Raw genomic sequence first — 17,508 nt, 5'->3', positions numbered from 1 at the left:
AACTATGCTGTTCAACTTTATACAAATTCAAAAAAAAAAGAGCTGAGCCATTCCATATTACAGGATACAGTCAATCTATAACTATATACATAGGTAGTTTATTATAAAATAAATATATAAAAAATATAATAATACATACATAAATTAGCATTTAAAAAACCTTACAAATTCTCTAAAAAAACATAGGTTTCACACACATTATAGTTAGGAATTAGCATTATAAAACCTTGCAAATTCACTAAAAAAACCATAGGTTTCACACACATTCTAGTTAGGAATTAGCATTTAAAAAACCTTTCAAATTCACTGAGAAAACCATAGGTTTCACACATGTTATAGTTAGCTGGACATTTCACTCGTGCAAAACCATTGAAATTCCCCCGTTATAGTTAGTTCAGCTAACTATAACTCGCGCGACCGCAATCCACTGCTGATGACATCACATATTACATCACTCATGACATGGTCAGTGACATCACTCATGACATCACTGATGACATCTCAAATGACATCACTGATGACATCATCCTTGTGTAAGAGTGGCAGACCTCCTCTTATCCTAACACAAACTTTGATACGCTCATTGAAAAATACAAACAAAAGTTTTGAAAACTATAGAGATACCAATACCAGTTAGAACATCCTATTCAGTAATTCCAAAATCTACATACGCATCCACTCATTCATCAACACTTCTATATAGTCACTCATACATGTACTCAGTCATCATATGTACTCATACACTTATACATCCTGTTACACACCTACACTCATACATACTCACACACATACTCACACATGCAAATAAACATCCATATACTTGCATATACAGCTATACACACACCACTACACTTACTTCTACAGAAACGTACACATACTTACTCTCTTAAACAATCACTTATAGAAACACATACTTATTTATACAGGGACTGTTCCAATCTCTCACTCTCATATATACTCACTTATATACATCAATACTCACATATACTAGTTTAAAACATACGGACTTACTCATAAAGACACTATTGAGACAGTCATTCACTCTCTTATTCACCCATTTACACACTCATCCACCCATACTGTCCTGCTCACATACTCTCTTCAAAACACAGACAAATAGTGAGTCACTCATTCATGCATCTATATGCTAAGTAACATCCCCCACTGAACCATACAGACACTCATACTGATACTCTAAAAACGAACTAATAACCCATACACACACTCATGTAGCTACTCACCAACCCATGCAGCTACGTATACACAAAGTGAGACACTGATACAGATATTTAAATATTTAACCATTACTCAATAATATTTGTATTCACTAAGATACTGTTAATAAGTCAGTTATGCAATTAATTTTACAAAAAAAACCATCCATTTAGACACTTATTTACCCATTTATTCTTCCATTAACCTTTAGATATACATATATAAAAAATATCTATTTTTCAGATTCACTGGATGATGTCATCAGTGATGTCATCAGTGATGTCATTTGAGATGTCATCAGTGATTTCATGAGTGATGTCACTGACCATGTCATGAGTGATGAAATATGTGACATCATCAGCAGTGGATTGCGTCGCGCGAGTTATAGTTAGCTGAACTAACTATAACGGGGGAATTTCAATGGTTTTGTATGAGTGAAATCTCCAGCTAACTATAACATGTGTGAAACCTATGGTTTTTTCAGTGAATATATATATATATGTATATCCAAAACCACACAGTTGCCTGGAATGAGTCAGCCCACACAGGTGAGTAAAAGTAACATCTAATTTAATGAAGGAACGCCATTCATCTCACAGCGCAAGTGCCTCGCTTAAAATAAAGTCCTGCAATGCCCGACGCGTTTCATGCAGAGTAGCATTTCATCAGGGGTTGCAGGCGTGGAAAAAGAACCAAGCGTAGCATGAAGCAAGTCATATTTATATATATATATATATATATATACAAAGTATACAGTCCCGTCTGTTCTCGGATTTCCAGAAAAAACAGGTACAGACCACAGCATGTTGAAGGTTTCAGTGCAGTTTATTGCTCAAGTTGGCAGCAATTTTGGCTTAGTAGCAGCATTACGCGTTTCGACAGTAACTAACTGTCTTGATCACATGACATGCTTGCGGCCATTTAGAGCTTTTATATCGGTGATAAAACAGTGAAAACAGACTACAAATGCCGCCAATTTCTGAAATCTCAATTGTAAACATAGTACACAATATTGTTTGGCATATTGTTGGAAATATTACAATATAAGTATTTGTATACGGGCAAATGTGCAAAGTTCGCAGTTTACAATAAAATAATAAATATGTAAACATAGTGCAAGTGTGAGTGCTAAAAAAAAATATATATATATATATACATGTACTAGATTAAATTCAAACACCGACAAAAATGATTAAAATACATATTGATAAAATATCCATATTAAAATCATATGAAAATCAATCAATGTAGAGCAGCTAGGTGCAAGTATTGTGCATGTGTTTGTAGTCTTAGAAACTCCTATAATGGCAAAAGTGAGCCTGATGTAAAAAATGAATGAAATTGAACGTTTGTACGTGTTAGATCAACCTCCTGTGAGGTTACAAGTTATACTTCACGTCACAAAAGATGCCTCGTATGAAGTGCTAGTGCTGGAGAGGTATATATAGAGTTAATAATATAGTATGCCAATATAAAATGAGTTTTTCTAGTAATCAATATGCACAAATACGACTGGATGCCGTGTATGTATTTAACCAGTCCCTCATGCTTATATCGGCGATCATGTCATCAATAGATTGTTTAAAATCTCGAGTAAAACCGGAGCCCCAGTAAAACTTTTGATAAAAACACATCTAAAAATTCAATAAAAGCCTGATAAAATAGCATAGTAAAATGGTACAAAACATAGATGGCAGATATACATAAGAAAAGTAAAACATGTTGCGTGTCCCAGATAAGTGAAATACAGATTAGTACATTACAGGAAATGGTGCAATTCTTCACTGTTGTTCAGACCATTTGGCATTTTGGAATCTAGAGTCAAGATGTAATATGACTCTAGTTGCCGCAATTTCTTCTCCCTATTGCCCCCTCTGATGGATTTGGGTACCATGTCTATGACAAAATAGCTAAGGTCATTAAGATTGTTGTTATGCACATGTTTAAAATGACGTGCTACCGGGTAACTGGGGTCCGAATTGACTATTGCTCTCAAATGCTGTATGATCCGATTAAAGACTTGGAGTTTGGTACTTCCTACATATCTGAGTTTGCAAGTACATTGTAAGACATAAACTGCAAACTCAGTACGGCATGTGAGCATTTTGGAGATTCTAATAGGGTTAGATGCCGCCATTCCTGTGACTTCCTGAGTATTGATGCCAAATTTACAGGCTCTACATGAGCTGCATTTGAAAAAGCCCTTTTTAGTAGTAGTTAACCAATTACTGGTGATTTTAGTAATTTCTGGACTCGCTCTGACTAATGCATCTCTCATGGATGGTGCTCGTCTGAAAGTAATGTTTGGTAAATCGGGCACTAATTGGGACATAGTGAGGTCTGTTTTAACAATAGGCCAATTTTTGTAAATAATCCTTTTAATTTGTTTATTTTGTTGGCTGTAAGGCGTAATAAGTCTAATGGTGTTTTCAGATTCCGTTTTATTAATGGTGGGACATACTACTATGTTAGGTTCTTCATTGGCACTACATGCGTTGGCTTTGTCCATAGCTATAAGGAGTTCCTTTTTGTTATACCCTCGATGGATGAATCTATCAAATGCCCCTCTTTGGCATGTCTTGAGGTCCTCATCTGTATTACATATATACGTTTGATCCTCAAGAATTCCCCATAAGGGATGCTTTTAATCAAATGATAGGGGTGAAAGCTCGTGGCATGCAGTATGGCATTGCCCGCTGTGTTTTTTCTATGTAGTTTAGTATGAATACAGTTGTCCTTGATGTAAATTTCCATATCTAAAAACTGTGTGGACTTATCATTTATATCTGCCGTGAAATTCAGGTTTAGATTATTGATGTTTATAGTTTCAACAAATTTGAGAGCTGATTCTTTGTTACCCCTCCAGATGACAAACACATCATCTATAAATCGCCACCATCTAATGACATGAGTATCAAACAGCTTAATGTGGGTGGTTCTGAGGACACGTTCCTCCCACCAGCCTACGTGGAGACACGCGTAGCTGGGGGAAAAACATGCCCCCATCGCCACCCTGCGTAGCTGCTGGTACACTTCCTTGTTGAAAATAAAGAAGTTGTTTGTTAGACATATGTTAATCATGTCAAGGAGCATTGCATTGTGATGGTAAAACATACTGGGGCGCTTAGACAAATAGTATTCATTGGCAGCTCTGCCATCTAAGTGTCAAATGCTTGTATATAAAGAACTAATGTCCATAACCAAAAAGATATATTCTTGATGCCATTCAATAGTCTTGAGTTTGGATAAGAAGTGGTTGGTGTCTCGAATATATAAATCCAATTTCTCCACATGTTCGTGTAGAAAGAAATCCACATATTTGGACATGTTTTCTAGGAGTCCCTTTTGAGCTGATATTATAGGTCTCCCTGGGACTGGATTAGTCTTTTTATGAACTTTGGGGATGAAATAAATTACCGGGGTAATAGGATAATCGTTCTTTAGAAATTCAAATTCATGTTTGGTCAACAGTCCCATTCTTTTCCAATTGGAAAGGTCTTTGAATACTCTTTCTATGGTTTTTTTCAAGTCATTGAAAGTTGCTTTGACATAGCATTCGCTGTCTCCCAAATGTCTGTGTGCTTCCGCCATATACATCTGTCGTGGCCATAAGACAATGTTACCACCTTTGTCAGAGTTATTGATAATCAGGTCTTCATGTGATTGAAGTTTTCATATCAATTTAGAGTATTGTACTTCCTTATATTTTCTTTGTCTGTTTGTGCGTAAAGTTTTTAAATTCAATTTTTTCAGGTCTTCTGTAACGCAATCATTGAAAATATCAATTGCATCCCGGGGCATCATCGGGATGAATGATGACGGTGGTCGAAATGGTGTTGGAATGATTGCATTGTCTTGTATGCCCATTGCTAACAAATCTTCTTGTGTTGTTTGGGTGGCGTTAGGTTCTCCATGTGCTAGGGCGTGCATTGAGCGGAGTAATGGGATGTCGCACACTTGAAACAGTTCATCAATGGTGTTAGTAGTTCCAATGGTGGTGGTTTTTTCTAACACTTTGTTTTGTTTGAAATGTTTTTTCAATTTTAGTTTTCTTATAAATTTAAAGACGTCGACTCTTGTTTGTGTGTATTTGAAACGTTCGCCTGGACAAAAAGATAGACCCAGTGAAAGTAGTTGTAGTTCTGCTACCGTTAGTTCGATGTTGGATACATTTATAACGGTGTTGTCTGGGGCTGATTGCTTTGATTCTGACGTTACCATTTGCTCCCCCTGTTGCTCCCTCTAACTCTTCCTCTGCCTCTGGGCTTTTCTCCTTTGTTTTCTCCTGAAGTTGTTTTCCCGGCATTTGTCCTCTCGGGATCGTGTGAACGTAATGTATGGCGACGATCGTCTATGAGAAACCCCAATTCCTCCGAGGGAGTGTAGTCTGTTGGGAGTCTTGTTAAATGGTTGATTGAGGCACTATCATCTGAATCACAATTGCTGCTCATAGGGCTGGTGTCAGTACTTGGTATATTATTTATTTCTTGGACTTCATTATTGACCATAGTATTTTTGGCAGTCAAAGCTTGTCTTTTGGCGTTGTCGAATTTTCTTGAGAATGTGAATACCCTTCCGGTTTCATAATCGGTTTTATCCCTTGAAAACTTCCATATTTTCCTTGCTTTAATTGTTTCTTCGTGTTTTGTTAGTCTTGTTTTTATGTCTTCACGATATTTTTTAATGAAATCCTTCTGTTCATGTGCATCCAATATTGTATTTAAAGATTCAATTTTCTTTAGGATTTCAATTCTATCAATTTCAGCATATTTTATCAAGATTGATACCATATTCATGGATGCTTCCAGATTGTTGTTCGCCCATTCTTTCAACATTGAGGGATTAGGGTTTTCAAATGAAGGTGCAGTCAGTATTCTAAGACCTCGTGGGACACGACCCACTTCTGTATATTTCTCCAGGCTTTTTTTTCTCCCACCATTTAGTCAGTTCTGTCTTTAATAATTTTTCTAAGTTTTTTAACCACGTTTTTACGTCATGATCGACACCTGGATCCTTGTTACCATTGTGGGTTGTGTCGGTAGTTGGAAGACTTGCAAATAGAGCATCCACTATAGCTTCTCTGGCTCGCAGCGCGTCTGCCGATGTAGCCATTTTGTAATATTATTGCTGTATGTGTCAAAGAATATATATATATAGTGCACTCTCCACACCATCACGTAGTTTCTGCTTTCACAGCTATCCCAACGCGAAAGAAAAGGAGAAACGGACCCTCACGGCTCAGGCAGGAAGATTTTTATTTCATACGACTATCCCTCTGCGACGTGTTTTGAGCACTGAGTGCCCTTCATCACACACAGAGTATTGCATCCGCCATTGTTTTTACCAATTGCATCATAAATCACGTGACCATCACCAAATAAACATAGTAAAGATACTTCGCTTCTCGCATCATATGTTGTTACGAGGTAGATGTTATAACATTCATAGGATAAAACAAACTTAATTGCACTTGTGAGCTGTTATTTTATACTGCGTAAAATGAAGTATTGTAAAATACATTTGCAGTGGATAATATAAATATATTAAATACATAGAAAGATTGCTAAGAACATTTTCCGTATAAAAATATATTTTTCTATATATAAATATAAAACCACTTAAAACTACAGTGTAGGGCATAGTCACTTGTAAACATTCTCAATAAATATGTAAACAAATCATTTGTGCAAAATAGATCAAATGTGCAAATTATGTAACTGCCCCTTTCACATCCTTTGTGCATGAGTTTGTTTCCTTCTCAGATGTAATTTTATGTCAGCATTAATGCGTGACACATTTAACCTCATTAACCAATCTGTTGTAGCGAGTTCAGCTTCCTAGTTTGTGTTTGTGTTTGCTTCTTCTGACTAATCTCAAAACTGTGGGGTGTTGTATGTGTAATCAAGAAACTTTATCGATACACATCCCTCACCATTTGATACTAAATACCCTTTCCATGCAGAAAAAGCAAATAAGAAAGAAATATATACATTGTGGCTGTTTGTGAAATAACTAATCATACAAAGTGAAAAGATTGTTTTTATAAAGGGAAGGACTAATATAATATCAAAAATTCCAAAAGCTTCTAAAATACTCGGAAACAGAAAATGAAAAAAATGAGATAAAAAGCAATAATCCTTAAATTTACAGAATCTGATACTCTGAATATTCATCTTTTTATCTTAAATAGCTACATCAGTATCTTGTTTGTGTATGATTTATAAAAAGTTATACATATCTTCAGTGGTGTTTAACCCATTTGGATTTTTGCTGTCCAGTTCTAATATCATGCGTGTTTCCAACTTCCTTAGAAGTTTTTCTCTGTTGCCTCCCCTTCGTAAGGTGTTGAAAACTAAAACAGCGATATGATTAAGCATTCACTAAAGACATGAATTCTCCTCACTTAGAACATGTTTCTTGTCTTATGTTGACTAATGTCCGGACTCCATTTTATATTATCATGTCTCCACGTGCTTTGCACGAGAAGAGTCCTATCTTTTTGTTAGTTGCTCTTGTAATCTGCCTAGTAACAGTCTATAAATAGCTCCTTTGTCCGTCTGGCGCATGCCCAGACTTGACCACATCTGTTATCAGTTAGTCCTTGTTTGACCATGTTTTCGCGGGCTCAGGAAATTGTTAGCTCCGCCCACATATTGATTCTGTATCGAAAATGTCCATAAAAGGTAATTAATTTTGCCTCATGTTGTATCCACCCATTTATGAGCCCCTCTGTTGTGTATAAAAGGGGACCGTGTGCGCAAGTTCTTTGTGCTACTCTATGCAATACTGAAGAGTGTTGTATAGGTTGTAGGACCACCCTTAAGGGTTAATAAACTCTGTCTTTGTATTTGCAGTTTCCGTGCCAACTTCCTTCTAGTTTTCGTTACAGGAGAGCGAACCCTTGTATTCTGCGGGCCTAGCTGGGGCCTGTACTGATCAATTGGTGCCCGTCACGTGGGGCTCATCGGCGACTCGGATGCTCAAAGGACTGGTCGTGACGAAGGTGAGGAATTTGGCCGGGGATGTGATCACTGCCAGTGGCGTTTTTAGTCCTGGCATCCCGAGGTTTCTTCCTTCCCTTCCAAACTGACCTTCTGGGTGGCGCCGGTCCTCGACTGAGACCTCTTCTGTCGGTTTGCCGCGACAGCCGTTTGGGCGAATTTTGGAACTTGGCAGTTGGAATCTGGACACTCTAGATTGGTAAGAACCGTTGTACGGTACTTGCTCCAAGTTTTGAAGCCTGGGTTGGCTATTTGAGTTTGATTTGTGATGACCGGTCATATTTTGTATTGATTACTGTGAGAATATATGCCATGCAACACATATAGGCAGGTAATGTGGAGATATTTCTCCAGAGTTGTGTAAATCTGAACGGCGCAAAGTTTAAGTGCCATTTTTGATAATACTGCATATTTTGCATTATTTTTGAGCATGCCTGCTTTTAGCGCACTCCGTAAGTGGTGCTGCTGCTTTGGAAACCGGTTAAATCTCGAGGAATCTGCTCCAGCCCCCCCAGAGGGGACTCCTTATAGGGATATGTATGTGAAGCATGGTCTTTCCTCTATAATGTACAGCACAGTGTGGAGGAAATACACCAAAAAGGATCCTGAGTTACGATGGCCTTTGTATGGATCGTTTGATATGCGTAAAATTGAGTATGTGGAACAGTGTATGTGTAAACGGCGTGCTCGGCAAGACATGTTTGAATGTGTACGGTTATGGGGGAAGGAAGTGCGTGAGCGAGAGAAACGTGAGAAAGCTCTGTTTGATAAAGAGCAACGGAAAAATGATCATGTGAGAGTGCAGGAAGCGAAGCGTCGGGAGGAAAGAGAACTGGCGGAGAGACAAGAGAAAGACCGTAGGTTGCAAGTCTCGGGTCAATATGCTGTCCGCCAGCCACTTTATCCTGTCCTTACTAATCTTGAAGATGATTTTTATTTATTAGATCACTCTCCGCCCCCTTATGTTGGCGCGTCCGCCCCGAGATCACAGGATTCTGGATCGGTTTCGGATAAGGTAGACACGCGGTCCATGTTATCAGTTGAGCGTATGGGTGAGCTTCGGAAAATTTCTTTGCGTGCGCTTAAAGGCAAGCTACCCCTTGCTGAATTGTTGGAATCTTTGGAAAGTTGGCAGGATAGAGAGAGGCTGTATTTTGCGGCAACTTTTTCTGATGAAGTGATTACTGCCTTTCGGAAATATTCTGATGTTTTCGAGCCTGATGCTGTAGTATCAGATGCTAAAGCATTACGTAACGGTGTTTTTTCTCCCTCTAAGGTATCCGATGCGGTCCGACGGCTGTTTGCATTGCGGGACGCGGCGTTTGAACTTAAAGAGAGAGCGCGCCTACAGGCAGCGGAGAAGGAGAAATCGGATTCACATATCGGCGGCGGCCAACCATCTACTTCCCATTCAGATAAGGGCGAACTAGTGCATGCTAAACCGATGCGAGAGGCGGCACCTTTGTATGTTCCTCCTAAAGGAGCAGGAAACAGTTCAGATATATCTTCCCCCGATGCTAGGGGATATTTTGTGTATAATTGGGTTTATACTCCCTGGCATAGGGCTGATGTTATGGCATTAAAGAATGCATTGCCTAACCCCCGCAAGAATCCAGCGGCCTTTTACGAAGAGGTCGAAGGGGCCTTGAATTCTTGTACTATGACTTTAGCAGATATAGATTTGTTCTTTGGGCTTATTTTACCACCGGATATGTGGCGATCTGTGCGGAAGGTGGATGATCAAGCCGCTTTTAAGGCCAAATGGTCTGAGATTGAGGATGTGGATAGGGAGAGAAAACCCGTGCAAAGACCACCCCAGCTTATTTTAGATCTCCCTGCTGCTATCTTGACTAAATTGAAAACAATTATCCCCCCTAAAAAGATTGACTGGAACATGTTAGCCTCATGTAAACAGAAGGTTGATGAATCAGTTTCAGACTTTTTTACACGCTTTGAGGAGACATATCATGATTTCAGTGGTCAGTCACTTACGGATGATACGGGTCGACATCTTATTGTCGATAAATATGTGGCAAATTTATTACCGGGAATAGCAGCTCGTTTAAAAGCGAGTGAAAGTTCTTGGTCCACTTCGTCTCCGGCATCCCTCCTGACTATGGCTCAGTATTATGAGCGTCAGGAACAAGAAGCGAAGGGGCATGAGGCGAAGAAATCGAAAGATTTGAAAACTAAGGTGATGTTAGCACAAGTGTATGGTCCGCCTCGTCGGGGTGTCGAAAGAGGTAGAGGAGGATTCTATGGTCCCCCTTCCGGTCGGTCAGATGTTAATAGAAATCAATGTGCGTATTGTAAACAGTCGGGTCATTGGGCTAGAGATTGTCCGGTATTATATGCATCTCGTCAGGGACGTGGTCAGGGACCACCAAGAGGTAGAGGGGGCTTTTCGAATGTCAGAGGGAATTCCAATGATCGTGCTCGCTTTGAGCCTAACGTGCAGCAATGAGATAGACCTAATGTGTTTGATCGGCAACATCAGTATCAGATGTCTGGGAATGACCGCCCTGGGTACCATGATTCGCAGCATGCATAGGATTGCGTTGGATGGGGGTTGGAATCAGTTGAAGTACCGGTTGATCAGAAGGGTCCTTATGTTTCAGCAAATGTTTTGGGTTCTACTGATCGGTTCCTAGTTGATACAGGAGCTACTCGCAGTGCACTGTCCAAACAATTGGTTCCGAGGGCTCCCCCATCTGGCTTAATGGTTACATTGGTAGGGTTTGATGGTACACTCTCTCGAAGCCCTCTTTCCCAACCCCTTGCATTCCATGTTGATCACTTTTCTGCACCCTGTCCGTTTTTGCTCGCTCCGAACACGCCCGACAACATTATGGGTCTTGATATGCTCAAGCACTTCAGAGCTACGATCCGCTGCTCCCCTACTGGAGTACGTGTGATATTAAACGATAATCACCCAATGACAGACCGGATGTGTGTGGTTGCGGAGGATGCTGTATTAGCTTCCCTCCTTCATTCTTTGTGGGCCACCTCAAAAACTGATGTGGGACAGATGGTGATTCCGCCTGTCCACATTAGTGTCCAGGAGGGTGCGGTGTTACCACGCCTCCCTCAGTATCGCATTTCCCAGGAGGGGGAGGAGGCACTCATACAGATTGTGCAGGATTTGATTAAGGTGGGAGTAGTGGAGGAAGTTCCCTATAATGTCTGCAACAGTCCTATTTTACCCATTTTGAAGAAAGATACCGATACCAGGGTTTATCGTTTTATCATTGACTTAAGGGAAGTGAATAAGATAGTGATACCTCAGTATCCAGTGGTTTCTGATATCACGACGTTACTTACTTTGGTCCCGCCAACGGTGACCACGTTTTCAGTTATTGATTTGAAAAATGCTTTCTTTTCGATTCCTATTCACCCTGATAGCCGATACCTTTTCGGCTTCACTTTGAATATTAGGTCTTATAGATTTTGTAGAGTCCCTCAGGGTTATACAGAGAGCCCTAGTATTTACAGTCAAGCATTGAAAAGGCAATTGGATTCCTTTCTTTTGCCTGAGGGAGTCGCCCTTATACAATATGTCGATGACATCTTGTTGGCGGCCGACACTCCTGAGCTGTGTGAGAAGAGTACGTTATCCTTGCTTTCCTTTTTGGCATCGCACAATCACAAGGTGTCGAGGAAGAAATTGCAATTCTGTAGACCAAAGGTGACTTATTTGGGTCACCTTTTGTCTAAGGAGGGGCGTGCACTCACACCAGATCGTATTCAAGCAATTTTGGACACGCCAGTACCTTCCACACAGAAGGATGTGCGTGCATTTTTGGGTCTTGCTTCTTTATGTAGGCAATGGATATTGGGGTTTTCACACATAGCTAAGCCATTGTTAGCACTCTTGACAAAAGACACTCCGATTCCTCTTCCCTGGTCAAATGAGTGTGAAATTGCTTTCCAGCAATTACGACAAGCCCTTTGTTCAGCACCAGTGTTAGGTACCCCTGATTATACGAAGCCCTTTTCACTGTATGTGCATGAGAAAGATGGATGTGCATTATCAGTTTTAGTGCAGATGCACGGCGACAAGCAGCGCCCTTGTGCATACTTTTCGGCTGTACTTGATCCTGTTACCCGAGCATTACCAGGGTGTTTTCGCTCGGTTGCGGCGACAGCTGTGTCAATACGCCAAAGCGAGGGAATTGTGTTATCTCACAAACTGTTGGTATTAGTTCCCCATGCTGTTGATGCCCTGCTTAATCAGACAAAGACGCAGCATTTGACCAGTGCTCGTTTAACGGGATATGAGTTGACGCGTTTGGCTCCTCATATTACGTTAAAGAGATGTGCAACGTTAAATCCAGCCACATTGTTGCCGTTCCCGGAAACTCAGTCTGAAGCACGAAAAGCACATGACTGTATTCTTGTGACTGAGGAACAGACAAAGGGTCGTATTGATCTCCAGGATACGCCCTTTACAGATGTAGATGGAGAACTATGGGTGGACGGATCATGCCTGAAGCTACCAGATGGTACGACTTCAGAAGCGTATGCAATTACCACATTACAAACAATAGTGGAGACTGCACGCATACCGCAGAAATCAGCTCAAGCAGCGGAACTGATAGCATTAACACGAGCATGTGAGCTCAGTGTAGGATTGTGTGTGAATGTTTATACAGATAGCCGCTATGCCTTCGGAGTAGCGCACGATTTCGGCCTACTCTGGAAGGAGAGAGGGTTTCTAACGTCACATGGAACAAAGATAATGTATGGGGAGTTAGTTCACAACCTTTTGACTGCATTAACATATCCAAAGAAGATTGCTATAGTTAAATGTAGTGCCCATAAGAAGGTGGTTGATAAAGTTGGAGAAGGGAATGCTTTAGCAGACCGGGTGGCACGAGAGACTGCGATGCAGCCTGGTGCTACTGCAATGTATGTTGTGAAGTCGCAGACAGAAAGATGGCACGATGTTAGGAGAGAAGTGCTGGAGATACAGAGGACCGCTTCCGATAAGGAACGGGAGCAATGGTCCAATGATGGAGAGTTAGATGATGAAGGGTGTTGGAGAAGTAAGCAGATGGATAAATGGAAGTTACCCACAGCCTTCGTACAACCTATGGTTCAGATGGCACATGGACTAGCGCATGTCGGAGCTTCTGCAATTGTTAAATTACTCACACGAGTTTGGGAGCATCCGGAGATCGCTAGTACGGCAAAGAGGGTAGTGCATACCTGCATGATTTGCCTGAGGTATAACCCGGGAAAGGGTACACAAACTCCAGCAGGAGGATTTGCGACACCTACTGCACCCTTTGAGGTTTTGCAGATGGATTACATTCAGCTTGAGCGCTGTAACAATCTGAAGTATGTTCTAGTAGTGGTTTGTGCCTTCAGCAAATGGGTTGAGGCATACCCTACGAAAGACAATACTGCAATGACTACAGCCAAGATGCTATTGAAGGAGTTCTTCCCTCGATATGGTGTTTGCAGATTGTTGTGGAGTGATAACGGACCTCATTTTATAGCAGACGTTATCAAGTATGTTCTGAAAGGCCTAGGTATTACTCAGAAGTTCCATGCGGTATTTCACCCTCAGTCTGCGGGATTGGTTGAGAAATATAACGGTACTTTGAAGCTTAAGATCGCTAAGATCCAAGCTTCGACTTCTTTGACTTGGCCAGACGCTTTACCGCTGGCATTATTGTCAATTAGATCGATACCGCATTCTTGGACCGGTCTCACACCCTACGAGATTGTGTTCGGACGCCCAATGAATATTTGGGGTCCACCAAAACCGAAGTCAGTGTATGATGTGCCTTGTGTAATGATGAATGATTATCTGGCACAGTTAACGGATAATTTGGTTTCTATTCATCAACAGGTTCGAGAAGCGCTCCCTGATCGGTCTACGGGTGAAGGTCATAATCTCCGACCTGGAGATCACGTTATGATCAAGGTGTTCGAAAGGACGAATAGTCTGGAGCCGAGATGGGTTGGTCCTGAGCAAGTCCTGCTCGCAACGAGGACAGCTGTGCGAGTTTCCAATCGGAAGAACTGGATCCACTCTTTGCACTGTCATAAAGTGCCACCTGGATTGGTGGAGCCTGCTGTGTTGACCGACCATCGAGAAATCCTGACTGCAGAGAAAGGCCGTGCTGTGGAACCGAACGACACTGAGGAGCTCTTCCCGGACCAAGCGATTCCTGGAGGAAGAAGATATCACCTCAGACCAAGGAAGTGATTGTTGTATCCAAAGTTGTCAGAACGGCCCTTAGGTTAGTGAAACGGAGAGCCAATGAGGCAAGGGGGGGGGGATCAGCCCTGCATTAGTGTAGTGACACCCGTCTTGGCCCGCTGGTGAAGAAATCAACGGCTGCCTAAGGGGAAGAGTTCTGACAACCTTTTAGTTTCAGGAAGATATTGACTTCTTATTACAAGATGGAGAAGAAGAAGGTTCTTTGTGCGACAAGCTTTATTATCATTGTGGCTATTGTTGGTATAACCACATGGTTTGTTGAGGATGTGACTCCTGCCCGTGAGTTGCTTGTTTTGACCACTCCAGTGCCTGAGGAGCACTATTTTTATACCCTTCCGTATCAAGAATTGAAGCATCGTCAGTCTTATTTGAATAACACTTTCATCCAGATGTTGCATCATACCCATGTTGCTACGAATGCTACGAACTGTTGGATATGTGGTTTGATGCCAGCTCATCAGAAGAAAGGAGGAACGCCGTTCATACCTCTTCCTTTCTCTCATAATGGCTCTTGTAGAGCATGGTATACTTTGCTTTTCGCCACACGGAAACCCACAGTGGGACGATTACTTTTCAGACTTAATGGGGAATGTCATCAAGATAAAGATGGCTATCCACAAGCGAATGGGACAATATGGGAATGGGAAGAATATCGACCAGACAATGAATCGATCCCCTACATTTTCACGAACACCAGAGACACTGTAGGGAATGAACAATTTGTGATTCAAGTGGCACAAACTCAAGCGGACCTGTGTGTCTAGAGTGTGGGTTATATTCCTGTTGGTGTTAGCGATTGCATTATTGTATTGAACATAGACGGGTTGAATAATAGTACTTTCTTAGCCTCCCATAACACATACTTTGTATGTGGGAATAGGGGCTATTATCGCTTACCAGCCGGCTGGTCCGGAGTATGCTATGTAGCATTTTTATTACCCCCTGTATTCTTAGCACCTGCATCCTATCATAAAGATTTGAAGTTGTTGAATAATGTGACTGTAAATAGGTATAAACGTACTCTATCCATTGATGATGTTGATCAAACTGATACTAGCTTACAGCAATATATTGATTTTAACTTAGGATTGTTTTTCTTTGTTGGAGCTGCCCTAAATAGTAGGAAGGTTCGAAGGTTAACAAGAGTTGTAGAGGCTGTGACGAATCAGACCGCTGCTGCTCTTGGGAATCTTACGGAAGAATTACAAATTACTAGAATTGTTGCATTACAGAATCGACTGGTGTTAGATGTTATGTTAGCTGATAGAGGTGGAGCATGTAAAATTATCGGAAGTAGTTGCTGTGTGTTCATTCCTGACCATACGCCATCAGTTTATATCGCTATTAATAAATTGGATAAAATCGCAGCTGAGATTCATACAGAAAATGGCACTTGGACCTTTTCTGGATGGTTTTGGTCATTGATCACCACATGGGGATGGAAGGTTTTAACTGGTCTCTGCATTATTGTAGCAATTCTGTGTCCAGTGTGGTCCTTTACTCTGTTCTCTATGTGTGTCATTCTGTATTCCTGATAAGAAAGCTATTGCCAATGTCACCTATCAGAAACATTTAACCAAAGAGGTGGAAGAGATGATGAAAATTGACATATATGATGATTATCCTAATAAGCCGAATGTCTTCAGTAAATGCTGAAAGGGTCGTGTGTTGAAAACTAAAACAGCGATATGATTAAGCATTCACTAAAGACATGAATTCTCCTCACTTAGAACATGTTTCTTGTCTTATGTTGACTAATGTCCGGACTCTATTTTGTATTATCATGTCTCCACGTGCTTTGCACGAGAAGAGTCCTATCTTTTTGTTAGTTGCTCTTGTAATCTGCCTAGTAACAGTCTATAAATAGCTCCTTTGTCCGTCTGGCGCATGCCCAGACTTGACCACATCTGTTATCAGTTAGTCCTTGTTTGACCATGTTTTCGCGGGCTCAGGAAATTGTTAGCTCCGCCCACATATTGATTCTGTATCGAAAATGTCCATAAAAGGTAATGAATTTTGCCTCATGTTGTATCCACCCATTTATGAGCCCCTCTGTTGTGTATAAAAGGGGACCGTGTGCGCAAGTTGTTTGTGCTACTCTATGCAATACTGAAGAGTGTTGTATAGGTTGTAGGACCACCCTTAAGGGTTAATAAACTCTGTCTTTGTATTTGCAGTTTCCGTGCCAACTTCCTTCTAGTTTTTGTTACAGGAGAGCGAACCCTTGTATTCTGCGGGCCTAGCTGGGGCCTGTACTCATCAAAGTGACTTACTGCATTGATGACATAATATGATAGACAGTTCAAATCATTATTGTGGACTGATTTGAAATGTCTGGCGACCGGGTATGCAGTATCGTTATTTACAATGGCTCTGAGATGCTGCAAGATTCTGACGTGTACCTGCAGCTTGGTGCTACCCACATAGCGTAAGCCACAAGTACACGTCAAAACATATACAGCATACTCCGTCTTACATCCATAACTACCCTCAATCGCAACCGGGACATCAGAGAAGGGAGTTGTGTAATGTGTAGTATTGGCGCCAAATTTACAGGCGCGGCATGATAGGCATTTATAAAAACCTGTTTTGTGTTTCAGCCATGTAGTTACCATATTGAGTTCTGGAATTGTTTTTACCAACTCAGTTCTCATGGATCTGGATTTTCTGTATGTAATAATGGGTAATTCAGGTAGTCTACTGCCTAGAACCCCATCTGTTAGAATATTGGGCCAGTTCTTTTTGATGATTGATTTTACTCTTCTTTCTTGTTTACTGAATGTGGTGATGAAACGTGGACATTCATCATCATTGTTAGCAATAGGTTCTTTGGGGGCTAGTAGTGATTCTCTAGGTCTTTCATCTGTCTTTTTGAGTGCTCTCTTAAGGGTGGAATCACTGTATCCTCTTTCTTTTAATCGCCCTATCATGTCTTCGGAGCATTTTGTATATTCCTGTTGGGAACTACAGATACGTTTAAGTCTTAGTAGTTCACCAAATGGGATGCTTTCAATGAGGTGTTTGGGATGTTTACTGCTCGCATGGAGTATACTATTGCCA

Source organism: Triturus cristatus, chromosome 8, assembly GCF_964204655.1.
Source record: "Triturus cristatus chromosome 8, aTriCri1.1, whole genome shotgun sequence".
In the NCBI taxonomy this organism is placed as follows: domain Eukaryota; kingdom Metazoa; phylum Chordata; class Amphibia; order Caudata; family Salamandridae; genus Triturus; species Triturus cristatus.
The sequence above is the reverse complement of the archived record's forward strand: the minus strand, read 5'-3'. Positions refer to the sequence as shown.